Source organism: Danio rerio, chromosome 8 (genome assembly GCF_052040795.2).
Source record: "Danio rerio strain M-AB ecotype USA chromosome 8, GRCz13ab, whole genome shotgun sequence".
Classification (NCBI taxonomy): domain Eukaryota; kingdom Metazoa; phylum Chordata; class Actinopteri; order Cypriniformes; family Danionidae; genus Danio; species Danio rerio.
In genome coordinates this window covers 11,013,657-11,037,850 of record NC_141028.1, presented here as the reverse complement: position 1 = coordinate 11,037,850, position 24,194 = coordinate 11,013,657, and the positions used below count along the sequence as shown (strand labels likewise).

The 24,194-nt window shown below is 35.8% G+C and overlaps 1 long non-coding RNA gene across 2 annotated transcripts in view; it reads left to right on the top strand.

Moving 5' to 3' along the window:
- The window catches only part of LOC147835511 (uncharacterized), a 56,703-nt gene that overhangs the window by 16,190 nt on the left and 16,319 nt on the right, over positions 1-24,194 (top strand). Inside the window, exon 2 of one of the 2 annotated variants that reach the window (XR_015497577.1) lies at positions 3,939-4,010. The exons of the other annotated variant lie outside the window; for it this stretch is intronic. This is a non-coding gene — a long non-coding RNA (uncharacterized LOC147835511). The remainder of the gene's footprint in view (positions 1-3,938; positions 4,011-24,194) is intronic. 2 annotated transcript variants of the gene reach the window in all.

The window sequence follows — 24,194 nt, the reverse complement described above, 5'->3', positions numbered from 1 at the left end:
ATCTACTTAGGCCCTGTTTACACTAGTGCGTTTTAGTTTTAAAACGGCGTTTTAGATCAAAAACGATCCGCGTCCACACCAGCGTTTCACCTAGCGTCTCTGAACATATCTCCATTCGCGCACTCTGGGCATGCGCTCTCTAGTATAAACAGAAAGCATGCGCCTCACTCGTCATTTGGTTATTGTTAGTCAACAAATGGCTGTTTAACAATGAACGCGATGGCAAAGAAAGTAAGAGAGGTATTTTTATGGACAGACGACGAGGTCGAGTTGTTACTAAACGTAACAAATGAATAACTCCACAATGGCGCCTAAAACAGACAATAGTGCAAACAACGCTCCCATTTCTGTGCCCATGTTGTTGTTTACAGTGAAGGCTGGTCTGCTGTCTTCCGGTAGCGTTAAAGCCATGAGTTATAGTCATGTGATAGGGGCTTGACGAATAAGGGAAGTATACGCAATGACACAAAAGCCCCAATCAGGTAGCGAATCTCAGCAATCCCGCCTCCGTTTCTAGATGTCTCCGTTTTTCCTCATCCTCACTGAGACGGAGCAGCAGCGTTTTAGAATGAAAACGGCCTCTCCAGCGTTTTCACAACGCTACGTTTTCGGCGCTCGAACTCCGGCGTAGTGTGGACGGATGGCGTAACCGTAGCAAAACTTATGCGTTTTAAAACTAAAACGCATTAGTGTAAACGGGGCCTTAGTCTTACTACCTAATGACTTCAGCCCTATTGACACCCCCTGCCAATGCATTGATGAAATTACCAGTTAGATGTGCCTAAAATTTCTTCAGCTATACGAGGAGAAAATGGAAGTCATTGCATTTGGGTACAAATATGAGGTTCTCAAGGTGAATGGGTACCTTGGTTCTAAGGATAATAAAAAAACAAGTTCAAGAATCTTGGTGTGATTCTGGAGTCAGATCTGAGTTTCAATAGTCATGTCAAATCAGTAACTAAATCAGCATGCTACCATCTCAAAAACATTGCAGGTATTGGATGCTTTGTTTCCAGTGAGGATTTAGAGAAATTTGTTCTTGCTTTTATGACCAGTAGGCCGGATTACTGTAATGGACTCCTCAAGGCCTTCCCAAAAAGACAGCCAGTCAGTTGCAGCTCATCTAGGGTGCTGTTCCCAGGATTCTTACTAGAACCAGAAAATCAGAGCACATCACACCTGTCCTCAGGTCTTTACACTGGCTCCCTGTTACATTTAGAATAGATTTTAAAGTATTATTACTTGTCTATAAATCACTAAATGACCTAGGCTCTTAATACATTATAGAAATGTTCACTGAATACAAACCTAATAGATCGCTCAAATCTGTAGGATCATATAAACTAGAAATTCCAAAAGTTCTGTCAAAGCAGGGTGAATGGGCCTACAGCTACTGCACCCCCCGCTGCTGGAATCAGCTTCTAGAAATGATCAGATGTGCTCCCACATTAGGCACATTCAGATCAAGACTGAAAACAGATCTGTTTAGATATTTACTCAATGAGCACTGTGCTACGTTTGACAGATAACACTATTATGTCTTTCTTTTCTTTTTCATTCTTTTAAAACCCGTTTTTACACATTTTAATCTGTTTTTATTTTATTTTTTATACTTTTATTCCTGTTTATGTAAAGCACTTTGAATTGCCACTGTGTATGAAATGTGCTATATAAATAAACTTGCATTTCCTTGTCTTTTAAACGTTTACTTAATGTTTAGAATGCAAATCCAGAAAATAGTACTTTACAAACTGTATTGTAAAGAAATCATATAAACATTTTTATATTTGTCAATAATATTGCTGAAATTTATTTAAAAACCGAATAAACATAAATTTGCACACATTTACACAAGTAAATAAATAGGCTCAATGATGGGCTAAAAATCTGCAGGCCTAGCAATAACTGAGAACTTTGTATGCTAAAAGCCAATATATTTGCTGATAAATATAAATATATTTTCACATTTTTCTGCATGACTGCAAACACATACAATTGATTTTATTTTAAAAGATTAACTTCAGAAGTGTTCAACTGATCTTTAAACTTTATTAATCAACTATTTATTTGTACGGACAACTTTCTTCTGCCCTTTAACAAAAAGTTAAAATTAGGCAACCAAGTCGCTAAAATAATAAAACAGCGGCATGTTGTTCACCCATGGGAAACAATGCATCATCTTTCGGCTTAAAGATATTGACCTAACTTTGTTATCGGACCGATAATGATGACATTACAATTTGCATTTATCGACTGATATTGATATGGTCACTGATATATAGTGCATTTTTCTAACCAAACCTGTATGTTTATTTAAATAGGGCTGTTCACCATTATCGAGACATCTAACTATTGCGATAATTTCATTTTCAGTCTCCATCAGTCCCAACCTCAAGTATCGATCCAAGTTGTAAAAAAAAAACCTCCTCCACTCCGGTAGATGTTGCTAACTCACTATCAACAAAGCTAAGCTAAGCAGTTATATAAATATAAAAGCACCTCCAACTTACAAAGCTGATGTTTGGCTGTGCACTGGTTTTAAAAGTATAAAGAAGGAGATAATGTGCAAAGAAGATAACGGAGTCTTTTCATTTGTAAGGATATGTGGCCGTATGGTGTGGTTGGAAATGCCATTGTGTCGAATGCTTCCGTCAATTTTACGTTCCTACACAAAATGTATTTGTGTTTATCTTTTTAAATACAGTTTGTGTTGCGGGTACACCAAACTGCGGAGAAACATACGGGAATACTACAATAATACAAAATATTGGAATATATAACTATGTTTATTATATATCGCAATATACTGTGTCATATATTGTCATAATATATCTGTAATATATTGTATCGTGACCCATGTTTCTCGATATGACCCATGTTTTGCAATATGTATTGTATATTGTGAGGCCTAAGGTTGTCACGATACTGGAATTCAGTTCTAATCTATATAGAATTTAAAAAACTTTCTTGATAACATTTAAGCACTGTTAAGCACGTTCTTAAACAGTGCTGATTTGCCATTGTGTTTATGTGCTCAACAGAAATGACTGGAATTGGCCGGAAAGGTCATCAGTTCACCAATCTCACTGCTGTTTGCTGAGTGTAAACACAGATATGTCCCACAGAGTGTTTTACAGTCACGTCGATCAGCTAGGTTGTCTCTAAGCTGACATATGAGCGATCCGCTGATGAATTGCGGCTTTAAAGTGCTCCAGTGTCCCTGTATCTGTGATTACACTCAGTTAAAAGTGATATTTTTGGTAAACTGATAATTTTTGCAGCCAATCACAGTCATTTCTGTTTAGCATGTGAACACAAAGGCTAAATCAGCTATGTTTAAGAGTGTGCTCAATTGATTGGTACCAAATTCCAATGTCGTGACAACTAGTGAGGCCCTTGACAATACACAGCCCAATTATCCAATGGACATTTGAACATTCAGATCAATATACTGGGAGATGTAGTCTCAAATTTCTATTGTAAGATTTAAAAAAAAATAGCAAAAACTATATTTATCACAATATAGAAACAAATATATTGTTTTATTGGTGATTCCGGCTAGCAGGTAGCAGTATTTATTAGTGCCAATATTGAGAAATCAACCTGGCCTACTTCCCAATATTAACATTTCTGTTCACATTACATTGAAAAAAAAGTAAAGGCTTTTATAATCAAACGTAGGTTTATCCAAGGGACACATCAGTATGTGATTTGCATAAATACCAGAGCATATTTGGACATCCAGATTGATATGCTATGTGGTGATGCTCGTGTTTTTGTTTCTGTGGTTTGAAACTCAAAACCCTAAGGTACTATTAGCAGAGTCAACTATTTTTCAATCTTCGACCATATGCACACACACTCTCTCTCTCTCTTCATAATGATTCACAGGCAGAAGGATTTTCCAATTGGCTAAATAGTTTTTTAAATGTTTGCAGAACTTGGGGTTGTCAGAGAGACATCGCAGCATCTGTTTTGTTGATACACACTACTGTTCAAAACTTTTGGAGGTCAGTAACATTTTTTTAAAGAAATGAATACTTCTATTCATCAAGTACACGTGATAAAAAGTGTGTAAGACTTTTATAATGTTTCTAAGGATTTCTACTTCAAATACTGAAACAATTTGTTTTGTTTTAAAATGAAATGTTTCTTCAGCAGCAAATGAGCACATAGTGAAATCTAAAAAATATATATAAAATGTGACTGGATATGAAAAGAGTCTTCTTTTTTTTCAAATCTGGCATTTGTCAGAATTGATCCTTGGCAAAGCCCTACCCTCCTTAGTTACTGTTTTTACGCCTGTCAAGCTCTTGTGCCTGGCTACCGGGACACCAACAACAGGCGCTATGTCATAATCACGCTCCCACAAGAGAAAGCTCCTGATTGGTTAACCCGGCACAAATGTCTGCTCAAGTTCAGATTTTCAGACTTGAGCATTTCGTGCGAAACATGCGATACACACGTTAAGCATGTCAATCGTGCAAAACGCTCAACTCTCGCCGATTCATTTGCGCCGCCTCATTTGTGCGTATTGCGCCGCAGGATGTCTATTCGCGTATTTGCATTGACTTAATATGTAAATCACTCACGCTTAATGCTTTATCGCGTCTGGTGTAAACGCAGCATGACAATGTACAGTACCTATAACTGTCAGTATGTTTGTGTGCTCTTTATACTGTTTCTATTCTAATTTGTTGTTAAGTGGAAAAATTTTTTTAATTAAAAGCAAATCAAAGTATAAATAGCAGAAGTGAATAAAAAGATTTTCCTTAACAGCAAATGTTAATCCGACACCAAATATAAAAGCAGACACTAACCCGTTATAACGTTGTCACCAATGACTAAATCTCTAAAAGACAGACGAAAACATCTGTGAACTGTAGCTCTTACATGGACATTAATGTTATGAATGACTGAAAAACAGCTGTGGGTAAAGTTTTTAATCGCAAGTGCTCAGTTTGTGATCATATCTCTGCTTTGTTCTGTTGATATGTAATTCAAATATTCGTAGCTTGAAACAGATGGAAAAATGACTGGATTGTGCTGCTTTTACGGTCCCAAAGATATATACATTAGATGTTGCCTACCCTGTTGTTGTTTATTGAAAGGAATGCGTCATAATAGCCGCCATTTTGAAACAGGGTAGCGCTCCTTTGAAATGAATGCGGGACGAAGGTACAGTGGAGGATTGTGGCCATCAAAAGCCAGAGATATACATATATACACATATATCTATGATCGGGAGTTTTCCTGGATGTTAGTATGCCTTTTTTTTTTTTTTTATTATTACGAAAATTATAATTTTACATCACTTTTCTGCATTGATGGATCAGTGATCGCACTGGCATTCCAGACAAAAAGATTGTGTTTGTGTGTATGGAAATGTACTATTCACCCTCCCTGTTAAATTTAATCTAATCATGTCCTGAAACACACCTCCTCTCCTGCTTTCACTTCTCATACTGACGGAGGGAGCGATTCGTTTGTTAATGAATCTCCATTATGAACGACTCCTTCTTTTAGCCAACAATAATACAAGTTTCTGGCACTGCAGCATCTCGTTGTCATATTTCTTTTGCATTGTTTGCTGATTTTATTCAACAAAACTAGCATAAGCCGAGTGTTTAGTGCGAGTTGGAGCTGCTTTGCCTTATGGTGAATGCAGTAAGTGACTGTATTATAATCAATAACGTTACCTTTATAGCACAAAAGTTCAGAACATACAACAACGTGAAAAACTTTATCGTACCTATGAAATGTTCTGCCTTTGTGCTTTGTTTTCTTTGTTTGCTCGTTACTACACCCGTAGACATCGCTAAAGTCCTGCATCTTCGCGTAATGACACTGTCTTGACTAGTGCAGTTGAATGACATTTGTCCTGGGAGCACTGTACCAATGTGGCGGCGCTATTGACGCATGATCAGGGTCCCTATGCGATATCTAGTGTATATATCTATGTTACGGTCCCTCACACAGCTTGATCCACACTGGTATTTCTCCTCTTGGGTTTTAGGTTTTGAAATGGAATAAAAATTCCACTACCTTGTCCAAACTTTTAGGACACCAGGTATCAGATTTGCACAATCCATACAGTATGCACAACCCTTTGGCTTTTTTTTCTTTCACTTGAAAGCTTGACAGACCTCCCACGCATAGCTACGGTTGCTATGCCACGATTAATGTGTGGCAGTTTTCTGGGTGTGGCTTGTAGCGAAGGGTCATTTCGGAAGGTATACTTAAAAATCCAGTTTTTCTTTTTCGTTTTGCACTCCTCCATCTGTTACCAAAGATCAAGTGAAATACCTAAATAAGCAAGGGACATCAGATGCATATGTGAGCAAAAGAGAAAGGACAGACATTGACATAGCAGATGAATGATATAGTCTCCAGAACCGCTAGTTAAAATTAAAAAGAGCAGAAAAGTGCTTAAAATGTATTTGCATGGTTGTCTGTGAAATTCACATGGGTTCAGATGATCCGTGTTTTAATGAATAAGACGCCCTATAGTTTCATGATCCTGTTGTTGTTTCTGCTTTTAAAATGTTTAATTCCACATGGGTATAAATAATGCTTTAGAGTCCTGATTTGACGTTGTTGTAAACATTTGTGACCCTCAAGAATGAATGATTTACTGGTCGCACACTAGTCTGTTATTGTGGGGACATTTTCCACTGCCCTAAATATAACACACACAGCACAAAAAGAAACATGATTGGTTGTTTTACCAATGTCAGTCATGTGGCGTTTTTGGCAGCCCTTGACCATCTAAAGTGACCCTGGTTCCCAGACCTTCTGCCACTCATCTTAAGGTCTAGCTATGTGAGAATTGTACATATTTTTAGTCTGTGTGAGCTTTTTGCTTTACTATGCTGATGTACAGAATATTGAGGAGGGGGTAGGGCTTTCTTTTTGTGCATCATTCTCTTTTAGCTAATCAATGGTGTTAGGGGCGTGGTTAAGAATATTGTGGCTTAATCGTCAAAATGATCAACAAAAAATGACGATGAAGCTAATGATATTTTTTTTTTTTATTATTGAAAACTACCAAAACATTTTTTTTTCCAGTCAAAAAAAACCTCTGCATTTCATGATGCGGGTGTCTGTGGTCCTTTTAAGGTAATCAAAAAACACTGTTTACATGATAGACTATTCATCATGTTAAAATCTGAGTATTGGTGAAAGACCATTCCTCTTCCTTTAATAAGTTGATTCCATGTGCCCTTAAATATTTAATTAAGTTTGACGTAAGTCCTCCCTTACACGTGACTTTTGTAAAGCATCTGCTTCACTTTGCTGTGTCAGAATCCTTGCTTGTAAAATATAGCCATACTTTAGAATGATTATTTTAAACAAATTTGTCAAATACGATCGTGTGTTGATGAATCTGAAGAGAGTCACTCACTTGATGCACTGTACTGCGCATGTTGCCTACATGCATGTGTTCTGTAGGCAACAAGAACTAACACCTATCATCTACACCAGTGGTTCCCAACCTGGGGGGCGCCAGAGTTCACAAGGGGGGCGCGGGAGAGGATAAGTGTTGAGGTAGAAAAAGGCATAAAATGCTCCACTATTTATACAGGGCTGTACAATTAATCCAAAATTCGATTTCAAACGATTATAAAAAAGCATTAATCAAGATAAACAATTATATGCATCATATACCGCCCCCTTTCCAGTTGTATGTGTTGCGAAAGACCGCGTGCTTATGTGTGTGTGCAACACGCACACGCAGTCAGAAGCATGCGGCCAGTCAGCATTCGCTCTCATTCGCACCCTGAGATGAGCAGAGGAGCCAGACATCTAGTCATCTTAACGTGAGCGCTTTAATGGTCAAATAGGTGTCAAAACGCGGTGTTTAGTGATTATTTATATTAACCCTCATTTGTGTAATAAACAAACGAGTTGAGGATCAAAAGACGTGAAAGAGAAACCATTAAAGAGACAGCGCAAAATATTCCTGCTGCCGCCTGTTTTTATTATCATTAATCAAACATAACGAGAAAATGTTTCTCTGCTCTTGACTGAAGGATTTCTGTAGCTAAAGTGTTTTTCTTACAGTGGAGATGCTTAAAGCACAGTTTGTTTTATATTTTTATTCTATTGTATTTATTTCTCTTTCCTTTGCAGGGTGGAAAATAACTGTATATATACACTTGAAGTCAGAATTATTAGCCCTCCTGAATATTAGCAACCCTTTTCCTGGCCAATTTCTGTTTAATGGAAAGAAGTTTTTTTTTTTTTTTTTTTTTTTACTTATTTCTGAACATAATAGTTTTGATATCTCATTTCTAATTACTGATTTCTTTTATCTTTGCTATGATGACAGCACATAATATTTTACTAAATGTTTTTCAAAATATAAGCATTCAAATTTAAGTGCAATTCAAAGGCTTAATTAGAGTAATTAGGCAAGTCATTGTATAGTTTCTTCTGCAGACAATCAAAAATATATATTGCTTAAGGGGGCTAATAATATTGATCTTAAAATAGGTTTCAAAATATTTAAACCTGCTTTTATTCTAGCTAAAATAAAACAAATAAGCCTAGAAGAAAAACAAATATTAGAGGAAATACTGTTAAATTCCTTGTTCTGTTAAACATAATTTGGGAAATATTTATAAAAAAAAAAAATTCTCAGGAATATATGTAATTTTAAGTACCAAAAAAATAAATAAATCAAAACACATGCTTAAAATTCCAACATAATAGTAAAAATAATTAAAATAAATAACTCTAAATAATTTTTTACATTTTGCTCACTTGCGCAATGTGCTTGTCCAACTTCTCGTAAAGGCAAAATCAAAACAAAAATGGCAGACAAACGTCAATCTAATGATTCTTCAGAGGCGAAGAAAAAGATTAGACAGTATGACAAAGCCTATCTAAATGCACATAAACACACACATACAGTAATATATATATATATATATATATATATATATATATATATATATATATATATATATATATATATATATATATATATATATACGGTACATATGTGTGTGCGTGCGTGTGTATTTATATGGTGGGGGGGCTCCAATGTTTGTATATGTTCATGGGGGGGGCCCCAGAGAAAAAGGTTAGGAACCACTGATCTACACCAATGTCCATATCCCTCTTGATGCTTCTTAGGTCCTAGTCACAACACCAGTTATACCAAAACTAGGTACCAGTGCCATTTTCGGTACCCAACCCTAATTATTCGTGACATTTACTACAAGACAGTAACTGAAAGCAACTTCAGATCGTGAAAGTAAAATAACTAGCAAATGGTTTGACTCAATGCAAACCACATCGTTCACTGACTTTTAATAATGTTAAAAAGGTTAAATATGTATTAATTCTCTTATCATTTCATTGCCACTGCAGTGGCTCATATTTAAGTTAATGGCTGGTGTTTAAATGTTTTAAGTTGTGTAACACAACGCATTTGGTGCAGACAGCCAAATTTCTTGACACTGAAATATTTTCAAGTTACGTGTTGTTGATAGGACTAGGCATGGGACGATAACTGTTTTCAAGGTATACCATGGTTTGGAAGTGAAGGTTTTAATACCGCCAAATTTTTCTGCTATACCGTTCCTAAAAAAGGTGTAAGCTTTTTTTATTTACTTTTTTTATCAGTTTTTTAGGACAACAATATCCCCAGCAGAATATACACAAAAAGATGCCATTTTAAATTGTAAAGAAATAAGTGTTTTTCAAAACTAATGAAGACAGCAGAAGTCAATGATTCTTTTGAATTATTTAGCCTGACATGTTTACTGTTTAATTTTTTTTTTAAATGTTTCTCAAAATAAAATAGATTGTGTTCAAAGGGGAAAATGTTATTGTTTTTTCCCCAGACATTAAAAAATAAATATTTTAGAGCAGTAATTACAATACCATGAAACCGTGATATTTTTATACAAGGTTATCATACTGTTAGTATATACGGATGTGTTGTGGTGCGCAGACATCTGTCTTCCAATTAATGCATTGCAAGAGAAATAGTTATTTATCATCTGTAGCAGTTTAATTTTTAATATTTTGACCGGTTTGTTTTCTTCCCAATTTCTCCAGTAATACATTCCACATGAATCACTGATTCAAGTGATTTTGGACGTTGAATGAAAAGTGCACTGTAGCCAAAGATGCAGACATTTTCTGTTGTTTTATTCAACACAGAAAGAGTTCCTGAGCCATTCGTGACCTCAGCAAAGACATTCATCCTCTTTTTTTCCTGTGATTAAGAACATCTTGGAACAGATTTTGCAATTCGCTCTTGTGTCTCTATTTGAGCAAGACACAGGTGCATTCGGTCAAGTCAAAGTGTGTTTTCACGCTCTCCCTGCCTCTAGAATAAGTGGATTGAGGATTGTTATCCACAAAAGTGAGCAAAAGTGGCCACTCCAGCAAGATTACCTGAGCACCATCTCGGAGACCCTCTGATCTGTGATTTCAGTGACACTGGAGGACAGAACTCGCTTTTTTTCCCCTCCCCTATTGTTTCAAACATTAATGGATTTTTCCATTGGCTCTGTCATGTTAGCAACATCTGGCTGTATTGCTGGGCAGTGAAGCATGATGATAGCTGCAGCAGACTGTCAGAGTCGACTAGCGGCACGTCGTGGCCTGCTGGAACCAGTCATGGAGATGGACAGTGGCAGGTGCTCTCATGCACACCTCAGCATAATGGCAGTTTCCGTTGTCATTGCATGACCAGAAACGGGAAATTTATGACTAAGACCCCCCACCGCCACCACAAACTTTCTTTTATGCTCTTTTCTTCTCTTTTTTTGGGGAAAATCACCATCTTAATTAAAATGAGTTATGCCAGATGGGTAGCAGATTGTGGTATGGAAATAAGCCAAGTAGGCAATAAACACAGCTCTGTTAACAAGACGCAATATTCTCCAACTAACGTGCACTCAAGTGCTAGTACCCAAAATGTAGCGTGACGGTCATTTCTTAGACGTCTGCTTTGGGTTAAGTGTCGGGTACAGTGGCGTTTTGGATGGCAAGTCTTTATAAAACTTTCTACTCCACTACATTTCATAAAAACATGATGTTCCTTGTTGTCTTTGCTTAGCCATGCTTAAATGTATGAATCAAGTGCTTTTTTCTTAAGTTAACAGTGTCAAACTGTTTAAATTATGATTGCATTTCTTTGTATTAATTCAAATGATCCAGTCTGATTGAGTCCTGAGCGGCACGGTGGCACAGTGGGTAGTGCTGTCACGTCATAGCAAGAAGGCCACTGGTTCGAGCCTTGGCTGGGTCAGTTGGTGTTTCTGTGTGGAGTTTGCATGTTTTCCCCGTGTTGGTGTGGGCTTCCTCTGGGTGCTCCGGTTACCCCCACAAGTCAACAGACATGGGCTATAGGTGAATTGGGTAAGCTAAACTGTCCATAGTATTTGTGTGTGAATGAGAGTGTATAGATGTTTCCCAGTGATGGGTTGCAGCTGGAAGGCATCCGCTACGTAAAACATATGCTGGATAAGTTGGCGGTTCATTTCGCTGTATCAACCCCAGATTAATAAAGGGACTAAGCCTAAAGGAAAATGAATGATTAAGTCTTCAGTTTACAATTCACTGATTCAAATAATGGCTACAAATAATCAACAATGTATTATTGTTGATGCAACAGCTTATTAATTTATTTGCAATGTATTAATTAAAAAAATCCAGTCTGATTGAGTCTTTTAAAACTCACTGATTCAAATAAATCAGTCAGAAGGATTCTCCAGTCAGTTATTTAAATGATGTTGTAAGAATGAGTCTCAAGCTTACAACTCGCTGATTCAATTTATCCAGTCAGTCTTCATTTAACAATGAACTAATTCAAAATATCCGCTCAGAACTATTTTTATGGGTATTGATTTCAGTTAATATGGTAACTAACTAACTTCTAACTTTCCTCTTCTTAAATATTAATTCAAATGATCCAGTTAGAATGAATCTCAAGTTAATGATTTATAGATTCAAATGATTCGGTCAGAAAGTCTCCAGTTAATGATTTATTGGTTTAAATGATCCAGTCAGAGTGAGATTCTATTTAAAAGTAGATTTATTTTAGCATTGATGTACTTCCAAGTGAAATGGAATTTTTCTTCATAGCAAACTGCTGGTAAGAGGGGCCTATAGGCATGGGCCGGAATAAGATTCTGACGGTGATAACCTTGGATAGAAATATCACGGTTTAACGGTATTGTGATTACTGCTCTAAAATATATTCTTTTTAAATGTCTGGGTAAAAAAATAACGAAAAAAAACTTTGAACACAATGGGCCCCATCACACCATAATTTTCCCGTTTTCCACCACATTGTTTAAATAGCAAATCCATTTGCGCCACTTTGGGGACTCATGAGTGTTTCGGTCTAGATATTAGGCGTGTAAAGGCGCATTGTTGGCGCCTTGCTATTTTAAGGAACTAAAATAGACTGCACAATAGACTAGCTGAGAGCAGGTCTAAAGTCCAGCGCAGAGCGCAATAGTTGTGCGCCTCAATTACACATTGCTTAAAACTGACTCTTAAAGGGAATGGAAGATGAGACTCTGATTGGTTTATTCTCAAAACACACATATAACTCATTAAGAGAATAAGCTCAACCCTTTTAGACCATGCGCCGCGGCGCAGAGCAGATTTTTCCATCCTTAAAATAGCAAAAGTGGATTCTGACATGCCCTTAATGCTTTTGCGCTCTTCGCTTTAGACTTTGCGCCTAGATCATTGAAATAGAGCCATATATATTTATTTTGAGAAACATTTAAAATATTTTAAATGTTTCTCAAAATAAAATAAATTGAACATTAAAAATATCAGGCCAAATAATTCAACTGAATCATTGACTTCTGCTGTCTTCATTAGTTTCATAAACACAGATTTCTTTAGAAATTAAAACAGCATATTTGGATATCTTTTCTGCAAAAATATTGTCACTGTATCTGTCAACACGTCACCTCGATCAGCTGGGTTGTCGATAAGCTGACATAAGAGTGATCCGCTGATAAATCGCAGCTTTAAAATGCTTCAGTGTCCCTGTATCTGTGGTTACACTCAGTAAACAGCAGTGAGTTCGGTGAACTGATGAGCTTCACGGCCAGTCACAGTCATTTCTGTTGAGCATGTGAACACAAAGGCAAATCAGCTATGTTTAAGAACTTGCTCAACAGCACTCAAATGTTAGCAGGAAATGGGCGTTTTTAAAATTTCAGTTTTGATTGCTACCTAATACCAGTGTCGTGACAACACTAGCTTATAAACATCCTTAAAATTATACTAACATCAAAAGAAAAACATTATTTTAATTTCACTAGACCTTTAACAACTCATTGATTCAAATGATTTAATCACAGCGAGTCTCTGTTCCAGAGCTCAATAAACTCTTCAGAAGCCTAATAAATATACAGTTGAAGTCAGATTTTTTTTCTTTTTTAAATATTTCCCAAATGATGTTTAACAGAGCAAAGAAATTTTCACAGTATGTCTGATAATATTTTTTCTTCTAGAGAAAGTCTTATTTGTTTAATTTCGGCTAGAATAAAAGCAGTTTTCAATATTTAAAAAAAACATTTAAGGTCAAAATTATTAGCCCCTTTAAGCTATTTTTTTTTTACAGAACAAACCATCATTATACAATAACTTGCCTAATTATACCCTAACCTGCAAGTGAACCCAATTAACCTAGCTGAGCCTTTAAATGTCACTTTAAGCTGTATAAAAGTGTCTTGGAAAATATCTAGTCAAATATTATCTACTGTCATCATAGCAAAAAAAAAATTATAATTTATTAGAGATCAATTATTAAAACTATTATTTTTAGAAATGTATTTAAAAAAAATGTCCTCCCCGTTAAACAGAAACTGGGGGAAAAATAACTGGGGCTAATAATTCAGGAGGGCTAATAATTCTGAATTCAACTGTATACCAGTAAATGTATAAAAAAAACTGCATTAAGATGCAGATGCACAGAGAAAAAAAAATAATCTCTGAATGAAGTAAATCCATCTAATATGAAACTCTTCTTCCACTTGTCCACTGTAAAACAATGCTTTCTTTGATTTCCCAGCACTTAAAGTTACCCAAGAATGAGGCCACAATCGAATTTGTAATATTTTTCCGGATCTTTTGTATTTGGGGAAGAAGTGTGATTCACAGGCAGGAGTAGACATGAACCGTATGTGTGAGCGCTGGGAGAGCAGACAGTGCTGTTATGACCTTTCAACCGCAGTTAAGTGGACTAGACAGTTCAGGTGTCTGGAGCTGTTAGTGGTAATCCAGGTCACGCTGCGCATTACTTCCATATCTGATTAAAAACCTCTCCATTAGATATTTATTCACTGCATTAGCTGTGGCTATTCTAGCGGTATGCATGCACTTTTAAATCACGCTTCTGGGGGGGCTCTATGTTTTTATTGGCCAGCAGAACATTTCTGCCAACCAATCACAGAGCGTGGTTACATTTTCTGCCTTGAGACGTCCTGACAACACGTCTTAACTGGCAGATGGATGTGAGATTGTTTAATATGTAATTGCCTGCGGTGCTGTAAATTGCTTCCTCATGTTTCCTTCGAAACCACAATACTTCAGGATATTTAATGTTCCACCAAGAGCTCTTTTATCAAAGCTGCCATCTTTATATGCTCAGCGACACAATCTTATTGTTGTTGCAGGTGATTTCATTTCATTAAAGTCATTTCATCAACGTGTGATCCGACATATTTGTGTACTCCCTCTAGACTGCAGCTGCTAAAAGTCTTCGGGTCACTAGGACACAGAGTTTTTATGTACAGTGAAAAGCTTTCAGGAATCTGTCTCATTAGTTTAGGATAAGGATGGATAACTCTCAGTGCAAATGGGCATCTGTTTCCTCCACCGCACCGCTTTGGAGACTGTTGTGTGATCTGGTTGTTTTGGGTGTCTGTTGGAGCTGTGTAGTAAATCATGCTGAGTGGATGATCTTATTTAACATCAATAAAACATTAATCACTAATCACTCTCCATTCATCTGGTAATTAGGGAAGGCTTAAGCTTCTTTGCCAAATGGCAGTAGCATCACTTACACACCGGCCTATAATGCAGTGACTGCAATTGCTGTTTACATGTGTCAGATATGACTAAATGTTTAGTTCACCCGAAAAAAAAGTTAAACTAAAAAATCAAGACCCACTTTATATTAGGTGGCCTTAACTAATTTGTACACTTTAAAACACAACAGTCAACTTTATCAAATGAAATGAGTATAGTTAACTTAAAATTTACTGAAGGTTAAGTCTACTCATTTGAAAGGAGTTTTGAAGTGTTGAAGGCAATGAGTTAATTAAATACCTCATTACTTCAACTTAAAGTTCACAGTACTCGTATAGATTAATTTTTTAACTCAAATGGTTTGTAGCAATTGGTTTCATAAAACGGGTTGTGTTGCCTTAACTTATTGGGTTTTACAGTACTCAGTTGGTTTGAGTTCTCTTCAATTATTAGATTTTACTGTGCCTAAATTGCTTCGTTTACTCAAATGGATTAAGTCAACAGTACTCATTTGGATTGGCTGTTTGTTGCAATCGGCTTCCTCAAACGGTTTGAGTTACCGTAACTTTTTGGGTTTTACAGTGAACCTATACTGGAATTAATAAATTGTTACAATATACTTATTGTGTAAATACATGTTTTTACATTGTACATATGCTTGATTAAATACCTGCCTTTAATTACATATGTAATTCACTTCTTTAATTACATAGTTGACCATCCCTTACACTTTAACCCAGGGGTTCTCAACTGGTTTGTCCATGGGACCCACATTTTTACATGGTCATCAAGCCGCGACCCAAACTTTTAGGAACTATAATACTATTTTAGGAATTATACTTAATTTGTATTTATTTGTTAACATAAACAAGCAGTGACCGATACGTCATAAGAAATTTACCAAGACTTACAAATAAACACTATTTTATTGCTGTCATTTAACAAAATAGATCAAATATAGAAATATTACAAAGTAAAAACGACAAATAATTGTTAATTGTTAATAAACTCTTAATAAAACATGTTTTCTGGTTTATAAATGTTGTTTTAACATAGGTTTCATGCTCTCTTGCGAGAGCACCTCACTACATATGACACTGAGGCTTTAAGTCTTTTTGTCATCAATATCCATACTTAACATATTTGTTGCAATAATTAAATGAAATTTCACTTGTCAAACGGTAGGGTTGTCGCGCACGCATTTCAAAATAAAAGTCCGGTATAAGCAAAATAAGTAAAAAAATGAAACTTTTATTGTTTTATTTTGACCACACACTCCGCGACCCACTTTTGGGTCATGACCCACCAGTTGAGTCACACTGCTTTAACCCACCACTAAATCTCCCCAAAACACCAAACCTTACCCGTATCCTACACTAAGAGCACCAGAAGTGTTCTTCAATACATTATAAACATGGGTTAAGGACATCGTATGATTTTTTTGCACTGAAGTACATAGTAGTTAAGGCCACCTAATATAAAGTAGGACCAAAATCATCATTTATTATATTTATATTTATATTTTTGTACTATTTACTATTTTGTACTTTTACTATTTAATATTTACATTTACTATATTATTTACTATTTATAATTCACTTTTTCCAAACCTGTTTGAGTTTCTCTCTAATGTATTTTATAACACTAAAGAAGATGTTTTGAAGAAGGCTGGAAATCTGTAACCATTGACTTCCATTGCATCTCCTTTTTTTTTCTACTATGGAAGTGAATGGTTACAGGTTTTCAGCTTTCTTCAGAATATCTTCTTTTACATTTAACCGAATTAGGAAACTCATAAAGGTTAGGAACCAGTTAAGGCATAGTAAATAGTGAGTAAATTAAAATGTCAATTTTAACTACCTCTTTAAATCAGGTACATATGCACATTTAAGTAAATGGCAGTAGCTTTTGCTGTTTAAAAATAGCACAAAATATATTTATAAAGAATTCATGGTATTGTATATTAATGTGAATTCATGGTAATTAAGTTACCTGTTCAAATGATAATAATTGTGTTATAATAACACAATAATAAGTGTTCTGCAATATATTATGATCATGGTTAAGTACATTGTATTATTTTTGGATTTAAGTACATAGTATTTAAGGCTTCCTAATATAAAGCAGGACCAAAAATCATAATTTATTATATTTATTTTTTTACTATTTACTATTTTGTACTTTTACTATTTAATATTTACATTTCCCATATTTACTATTTATAATTCACTTGTTCCAAACCTGTTTGAGTTTGTTTCTATTGTTAAACACTAAAGATGTTTTGAATCTGTAACCATTGGCTTCCATTGCATTTCCTTTTTTCTACTATGGAAGTGAATGGTTACAGGTTTTCAGCTTTCTTCAGAATATCTTCTTTTGTGTTTAACAGAATCAAGAAACTCATAAAGGTTAGGAACCAGGCATAGTAATTAGTGAGTAAATTAAAATTTTGATGTCAACTACCTCTTTAAATCAAGTGTTCAGGGATATTTGTAAGTAAATGGCAATAGCTTTTACTGTTTAAAAATAGCCAAAAAGGTTTATAAAGTATTCATGTTAATTCATGGTAATTAAGTTACCTGTTCAAATGATAATAATTCCTGTACATAAAATTCTGGCCATTTTGTAATTACTGACGTTTGGAAATGTGTGTCTTGAATAAGTCTTAAATAGAGACCTAAAGTGCCCCCTACTGGATTGAATTATAACTGCTTGTTTAAATGTCACAACACAGGTAGAGTATGTGACAGATTTCCGTTATTTATATGTAAATAGTGTGCAAATACGCATTTATATGTAAATGTGGACTATGAATAAATGTTATTGTGAGCACAGAAACCTATCATATGATTAATGTATATAATGTAATATATATTCCTTATTATTTTTTTCCATTAAGGACTCAATAGTAATGTGACAGTAAAGGCCAGATATTTAGCTTCACATTAAAGGAATAGTACATTTTAAAATATCTTTTATTGTCATTTTAATTTGTTAAATTCTGTCTTGGTTAGCAGAAGTGCCTTCCAAAGACATTTAAAAATCCTTTACTGTTGAAGGATAATGAATATAGTCCAATTAAATTACATTATAATTATAAGTATTATAAGTATACACCTGACAAAAGTCTTGTCGCCTATCCAAGTTTTAGGAACAACAAATGGTAACTTGACTTCAAGTTGATTATTTGGTATCAGAAGTGGCTTATATGAAAGGCAAAGGCCTCTAGATTACATGTATTTTACCAAAATAAAATATGATCATGCCTTGATTTTTAATTATTTAATTAGGACTGTAAGGTCTGACTTTGCAGAGACAAAACTCTTGTCACTTAACAGAAATAATGTACTGTATAGAATATAAAGTCATAGTGCAGTGGGAAAAAGAATGATTATTGGCATGGCATGACTCCCATAAACTTGGATGACAGCATCCATACAGTACATCTCTGCAATGACTTAAATAACTACAAATAAAGTCATCTGGAATGGCAAAGAGAGCGTTCTTGCAGGACTCCCAGAGTTCATCAAGATTCTTTGGATTCATCTTCAATGCCTCCTCCTTCATCTTGCCCAAGACATGCTTAATAATGCTCTTGTCTGATGACTGGGCTGGCCAATCCTGGAGCACCTTCACCTTCTTTGCTTTCAGGAACTTTGATGTGGAGGCTGAAGTATGAGAAGGAGCGCTATACTGCTGAAGAATTTGCCCTCTCCTGTTGTTTGTAATGTAATGGGGAGCACATATGTCTTGATACCTCAGGCTGTTGATGTGGCCATCAACTCTGCAGATCTCCCGCTTGCCCCCATACTGAATGTAACCCCAAACCATGATTTTATCTTTACCAAACTTGACTAATTTCTGTGAGAAACTTGAGTCCATGCAGGTTCCAATAGGTCTTCTGCAGTATCTGTGATGATTGGGATGCAGTTTAACAGATGACTGATGGGAAAAATCCACCTTCTGCCACTTTTCCAGCTAGAAGTCAAGTTATTACTTGTTGCTCTTACAACTGGGATCAACGACAAGACTTTTGTCAGGTAGTGTACACTGTAAAATAATTTTTTTAAAAATCTTTTCTCCAACAGCTTGTGAGGTTGAAGTTTGAAAAAGTCACTTTCATTGGCATTTTTATTGGTTGGAAGTAGGGCTGCACAATATATCGTTTCAGCATCGATATCGCAATGTGAGCATCCACAATAGTCACATCACAAAGATATGCAATGTCCAGTGTGAATTATAGTTGATCAGTAGTTTTGGAATTTTATTTATTCACTACATTTATATAGAATTTATATGATATATAAAATATTTTAAGAATTTTTCTCTTGTTTTTTTTGTACAAAAATCTTCATTTTAAAGCAAAGTAGTCAGAGTGCAGAGTATATGTGTGAGCCCAATGTATAAGTGCATTAAAGCAATGCAGTTAAACACCAGCATATTTTTAAAACAGTGACACACATTCAGTATTATTTCACACAATGGCAAAAGCTGAAGTATTCTGAACCTTGACCGCCGCACGTTTGTAGGAACAGCTGATGGTGGCCATAGCAAAGACAAACTGCAGAGGATCACGAGCTCACAAACGCATTTAAATCCAAATAAGATTATTTCACTTAATGTCAACTGCCAGATAACTTCCCTAAAAAAGTGAAATCTCCTAATTTTTACTTATTTCTTCTGACAGTAAAATTCAATCAGTTTTTTTACTTGATCTAAGAATTTTTTTTCTTTGGACTAGAAACAAGACATTTGTGGAAAAAAACAAACATTTTTTTGCATTTTGATTATTTCTGTGCTTGAATACTGTTAGACTCCCCTGAAATCCATCAAATAGTGCTATTCAAACTATTCATATTGCATCATTTATTGCAGAAAAAGAAAATATTGCAATGTCAGATTGTTCCAATACCATGCAACCCTAGTTGGATATAAGCTATATATTGTCTGTATTTTTGTTGTAAAGTTTCAAACAAAAACCTTGGAATACACTGCCAGTACTTTTTAGTATGACAAGCTGTTGTTTGAAAGTACTAAAATGTCCATTTTAGTTGAATTTTCAATATCAGAAGTCGACAGAGCAGAGATCAAGCTCCCATAATGCAATTCATAAACGTAAATAAGAACAAAATGCCCATGAATCACAAAATACACAATGTTTTTTTTTTTTTTTTTATCACAGTATTTATTAACAAATGCGCTGAAATATAATGGACATTCATGTATGTGCTTAAAGTTGGATATTTCAAACAAAATTCATAATATACTGTCAAACATGCAATTATTAGCAAATGAAGTCTCTTTTGTGGAATTTATTACAGTGTATATTTAACATAAACATGGATTATTGACAGAATATTAAGTAGCTCCTATTACGCATTAAAAAGGCCATATTTTGGTTTTGGGGGTCTCTAACAGCAGTCTGATATGCATGCAAGGTCAAAAAACACTTTCATTTTCTTGTAATATGCATTTATTTGTACCTAAGTATTCCATTGACTCCCATATGATTCGTTCAGCAATTCATTTGTTCCCAAACCCCTCCTTAGTGTGATGGTAATACGCGCTGATTGATCTGATGACACAGTCTGTGACTTTGTTTAGCGCGAGACAGAAAGAAATGACCACCACGGCTTATCAACACTTTTGAAGTAGTCAGAGTGCAGAGTATATGTGTGAGCCCAATGTAGAAGTGCATTAAAGCAATGCAGTTAAACACCAGCATATTTTTAAAACAGTAACACACATTCAGTATTATTTCACACAATGGCAAAAGCTGAAGTATTCTGAACCTTGACCGCCGCACGTTTGTAGGAACAGCTGATGGTGGCCATAGCAAAGACAAACTGCAGAGGATCATGAGCTCACAAACGCATTTAAATCCATAAACAAAGCGACAAGTGTCACGTTTTCAGTGTGGTTTTAGATGCAATTTGAAAATAAAAAGAGTTAACTATATACATTACCAGCAGTTACACATCACAATTAAATACATCATTTGGGAGCTAGAGGAAACAAGGAGGCAACCATTTTAATCGCACTTACTTACAATTGTGAAATTAAAAAAAAGAAATTGATCCATGAACTGTGTACTAAAGTTCCTGTCAATCTCTGACAAAGTCCCATTCATCAAAAGTCTTTTCTGATCTTTCCTTTAACAAACTTCTGACGAATGCCCCGTTGTAAGCATGTAGATTGCTGAAGCACTTTTCAGAAAAATGACAGGAACACAGCACACAGCTGGGGCTATAATGCTGGGATATTTTTGCAAAAATAAACGTCAACCACTGTTCAATCACTCTACACAGCCTCATCTTTGGGTAGGGAAAATAACGCTAGCTTTCCCTCACACTTCAGAGCACAGCTTCTACGCAACTTGATTCAACCGGGATTTGCTACAGTGTTTGTCGTCCTCTTTTTCTTTTTACAGCAGTGGTTCTCAAACTTTTTTCACCAAGTACCACCTCAGAAACTCTCTCCAAGTATCACCGTAATGACCAATTTTGAAATAAAGGTGTGTAGTTGGCCAAATTAAGAAGCTAAAGCTCTGCACAGTTTAAAAATGAGGCAGATTAATTTCTATTATTATGAATATTTATTAATTTTCAGCCATTTTAAACATAATAAATAGCTTGAACATTAACACTGCCCTGTGCTTACAGGTAAAAAAAATGTTTAAATTAAAATGTGCTTCTAAAAGGTATTTCGAAATGTTCTTAAAGTATAAAGAAAACTGCTGTACTTAAATGAAAAGTTTTATCATAAAGTAGCCTATTCATCAAAACTTGGAAATGTTCCTTGAACCTCATAAATATAGGCTATATGTCATCATATTTATATATTCATAACTCATTTTGATAAATTTTGAAATATATGTGGCATGTATATATGACATATTTGTATATTTTTGAAATCTAAACATTAACTTGTATCTTAAATATATCAATTGGATTTACATATTTAAATTAGAAATTAGATCTGCTTACTGCGTGTTAGAGTAGGCTTTGTGTGTCAGAAAAGCAAATGATTAAACTTTATCTGTCAACATTGGGATATAAAATTATGGAATACACCCCAAAAACTGTTACAAATATGGGGAGATTAGCTTAAAATAATAGAATACATAACAGACATTAGAAAACTGAAAATAAAATAAAAGGTTTAGCCTATTAAAATCAATTTACTGATCACAATGGTGTTAGCATATGCGTTAAAGGGTTAAAAGTGTGTTAATTTTTTTTTATTTTAATTATCCAGCAATTGCTTCACAATTCCACAGTACCAGTACCACAGTTTGAGAACTGTTTGAGAACTACTGTTCTACAGTGTTTGTGGGCGGGGCCTGCGGTTTCAATAATTCCGGGTCTGCACGCGCAACAAATAGGGAGAGGGTGCTCGCTGCAGAGCCATTTGAGGAGAGGTGAGCTCCAGAGAGGGGGAGCATGAGCTGTCGCTCCTCCTCCTGTAAGCTGTTTTAATGCGTACACCAACCCCACCCCTAACCCTACCCCCAGTGACATCACTCGTAGAAGAAGTGCAAAAAAGGTGGAGCTCAAGCTTAAGCTCCCCCTCTCTGGAGCTCACCTCTCCTCAAATGGCTCTGCAGCGAGCACCACTTGGAAATAGGTGGGTTTTGAGTTCTGTACCGATGTCACGCACTAAAGCTCATTACTATTGCGATTCGTTCGAGTCGACTCTTCTATAGATGAATCAATCGTTTTAAGCACGGTGCACTTTCAGATTTAAGCCTTAGCTGGAGATTTCACTTCATTTAAAGCTTTGTTACACACTACAGGGAAGGTGATTTTCAAAAACCCATAACAGGGGCTCAAACCAACTGTATAAAATATAGCAACTTTCAAGTTCAGATTTTCCATAATTTCTCCCCCATATTTGCTGTCATTTATCCATCCTTACAGATATTCTGATCATGAGCTCATGTATCTTTTGTGTGTGTATGTTTTTTTAACAGAATTGATTGGATTATTGGTGGTGGCCAGATTTCATTATGTCGACAGCAGTACAGCTCTTTCCATGAATTAGAGAGGGCAGCGAATCTGTCTTATCAGCCTATCATTACAGTCAGCGCTGCAGATCCTCTGTTGTTCTTCTTAATTTATGGGCCGTGTGCTTTTGTAAGATTGCTTATAAAGGAAACGACAATCGATGGCGGCTGTTCAAAATCTAAATCTTTCCCTTTTGGCGGAGCCTTCAACCCTGTGACAGATTCACAACACCAAGCACAGATTGCTTTATTTATTCCACAGCGCAACGAGAGGAGAAACACAAGACGACAATTATACTATTACTTCATTTACCCATTGTAATATCATATTCTGTGTGCCATATTTGTTGCGGTACAGCTTGAAGTGACAGTGCTTACAGATGACAGACAGCAGAGCGTGGATAAATATCGCGTTCTGTCAGAAAGCAGCAGGCTGTTATGCGTCAAACACAAGTAGACGGGGAGTTGAGCACTTGTGAAAACACGAGTTGAGGGTATTGTGGCAGTGGCGGCTCACTGAAGTGTAGCAGCAGCAGAAACTCACTGACGTGTGTGTGTGTGTGTGTTTGTGTTTGTGTGTTTCAGAGCCACAGTCAGTCCTGCCAAACACACTGACCACATATCTGATATATTATGTTGTTCCAACCATTTGATTTGACCTGACCTGAGTGAGGTTCAATAAAATGTTGCTGTTTTTTGGTCACATACAATGCGAGTCTTATTTTAGTATCATGTTGTAGTATTTTAAAAGGTGTTGTTAGATAAAAAAAAAAAACAATGAGGAAAAAAATCTAATCTATGTTCTTACTATATTTATTGTGTTTTTTATATATATATATATAGTCCCTTTATTAATCCGGGGTTGCCACAGCGGAATGAACCGCCAACTTATCCAGCAAGTTTTTACGCAGCGGATGCCTTTCCAGCCGCAACCCATCTCTGGGAAATATCCACACACACACACACACTCATACACTATGGACAATTTAGCCTACCCAATTCACCTGTACTGCATGCTTTGGACTGTGGGGGAAACCGGAGCACCCGGAGGAAACCCACGCGAAGGCAGGGAGAACATGCAAACTCCACACAGAAACGCCAACCGAGCCAAGGTTCGAACCAGCAACCCAGCGATATATATATATATATATATATATATATATATATA